Source organism: Gossypium hirsutum, chromosome A08 (assembly GCF_007990345.1).
Source record: "Gossypium hirsutum isolate 1008001.06 chromosome A08, Gossypium_hirsutum_v2.1, whole genome shotgun sequence".
NCBI lineage: Eukaryota > Viridiplantae > Streptophyta > Magnoliopsida > Malvales > Malvaceae > Gossypium > Gossypium hirsutum.
This window is the reverse complement of record NC_053431.1, coordinates 89,698,107-89,700,602: the sequence shown is the minus strand read 5'-3', so window position 1 is coordinate 89,700,602 and position 2,496 is coordinate 89,698,107. Positions and strand designations below refer to the sequence as shown.

Genomic DNA, 2,496 nt, shown 5'->3' with positions numbered 1-2,496 from the left:
GAAATGAATATGATGCACTAAGTGTGCGAATTGACCATGCGGCACTAAGTGTGCGAGTTTGACTATGTAGCACTAAGTGTGCGATTTGATTACGTAGCACTAAGTGTGCGAGTTGATCATATAGCACTGAGTGTGCGAACTCAATATACATTCGTGAATCATTATGGACACTATGTGTGCGACACTATTGAGTCGATCGCGGACAGCGGATCGGGTAAGTGTCTTGAGTACGTGGCTAATAGGTGCTATGCTTATACTTGGTGTTGAGCTCGGTAAGTTTGAACCTATGTGACAAATATACTTGAAGTCACGTACATAAAATTTATCGTAGGATGGGTGAAAGGCCGTTTAGCCGTTTGATTGTAACGAAAATAAATTGATTTACGAAAATGCTTCAATGTCCTATTGATGAGTATATGGAATGTGAATGCATGAATTGATATGAAAATGAATCGATAGGTTGGAGGAACTATGGTATGGTTCGGTATGGATGGAGTAAATTGTCTCGTTCCATTTTGTTTCCTCTTGTGATAATGTTATTGATGAATGGTAGTGCATTGCTTATGACTTACTGAGTTATAAACTCACTCGGTGTTTCCTTGTCACCCATTATAGGTTGCTTGGACTCATCTATTTTTGCGGGGTCAGGCCGTCATCGAAGTCATCACACCGGATAGCAAGTTTTGGTACTTTCTTCTTAGTTGGCTTAGAAGAACATTTTGGCATGTATAAGCTATTATGTTGTGTTTGAACTTTGGCATGTAAACTTTAAGCCATGCGAAAATGGCACGAATGTTCGATTGAGTTGGATCAAGGGTAGGCATGAAATGGACCTAGTTACTTTCGTAACAGATGCTGGCAGCAGCAGTGTCATGAGATTGAAAAATCACTAAAAATAGTAGGAGTGGAATTAATTGATGAATAAATTATGTAATCAAAGCTCGATGAGTCTGTTTTCATGAGGAAGTAACGAAAAGATCATATGGGCAGTATATTAAGAGATAATCAGATTTTTGTGGGACAGGGCCAGAACGGTTTCTGGATTCCCTGCTCCGACTTTGGAAATTCATTATAAATTAACCAGAGATAATTAGGGGTCGTACCATATATGTACAGATTCCTCTCTGAGTCTAGTTTTCATAGAAACAAACAGCATCAGTATTGAAGCCCCGTGCAGGGAGATATCCAAGTCGTAATGGGCAAAGGTCAGTGTAGTCGACCCCTGCAACTTGGGAGACTTTGACTAATAAACTGTACTAATTGGCCCAACCAAAAATTCTAGAAAAAAATAAATAGAGGGGCACATGAGTCTAGTTTCTGGGAAAAATTACGAAACTGATTTTTGAGTTACAAAACTCAAGATATAATTTTTAAAACGACTAGTACACAGATTGGGCAGTGTCTGGAAAATAAATTTTATAAGGGGTTAAAGTCAGTTACCACCTCGTGTTCGACTCCGGTGTCAGTTTCGGGTTCGGGGTGTTACACAAGTTTTTTATAGTCTATGACTAGAAGAAACCCGTCAGGACCACTACTTTTTGATGAAGAAATCGATCACACAGTTCGCAAAAACCAAAGAGAAATAAGGAGAAGCCTAAGATACACAGAGAACAAGCAAGAAGACGATACTCAACCCCCAACCGAAGAGATGGCTGAAAACCAAGACAATCAGCTACCTCCTACAATTGCGTCTAATCAAAATCCTGCTCCACGCGCTATGTATGATTATACTAAACCTTCTTTAACAGAAACTGAATTAAGCATAGTTAGACCTACTGTAGTTGCAAATACTTTTGAACTAAAACCTAACACAATTCAAATGATACAACAGTTTGTTCAGTTTGATAGTTTGCAGGATGAAGATCCCAACACTCACTTAGCAAACTTTTTGGAACTATGCGATACATTTAAAATTAATGGCGTTTCTGACGATGCCATTCGTCATCGGTTTTTCCCTTTTTCATTGAGGAACAAAGCTAAACAGTGGTTGAACTCGTTACCACGAGGGTCAATTACTACTTGGGTAAAATGATCGAAAATTTTTTACTAAAATATTTTTCGCCGGCTAAAACGGCTAAATTACGTAATGATATCTCTTCTTTTGTGCAGATGGATTTAGAAACACTCTACGATACATGGGAGAGATACAAGGATCTTTTGAGAATGTGCCTTCACCTGGGTTACTGCTTTGGCTTTAGGTTCAAACATTCCATAATGGCCTGAATCCTTCAACTCGGCAAATGGTTGACGCAGCTGCTGTTGGAACCATCAATAATAAAACACCTAAAGATGCTTATGAGTTCATAGAGGGGATGTCGTTAAATAACTATCAGTGGCAAGTCATGAGGACAAAGCCAACGAAAATAGTTGGTGTTTATAACATCGATTCAGTAACCATGCTCTCTAATCAGGTAGAACTCTTGAATAAGAAAATTGATGGTTTTCTTAGTTCTTCACAGGTTCACCCAGTAATGCAGTGCGAAGCAAGTGGAGGTG

General features: G+C 39.0%; 1 non-coding gene across 1 annotated transcript; it reads right to left on the bottom strand.

Annotated features, from left to right (window-relative positions):
• Positions 1-2,076: 2,076 nt before the first annotated feature.
• Positions 2,077-2,183, bottom strand: LOC121205314 (small nucleolar RNA R71). Its single transcript, XR_005900398.1, has one exon. It is a non-coding gene; the product is annotated as a small nucleolar RNA R71 (small nucleolar RNA).
• Between the last annotated feature and the right edge of the window lie 313 nt (positions 2,184-2,496).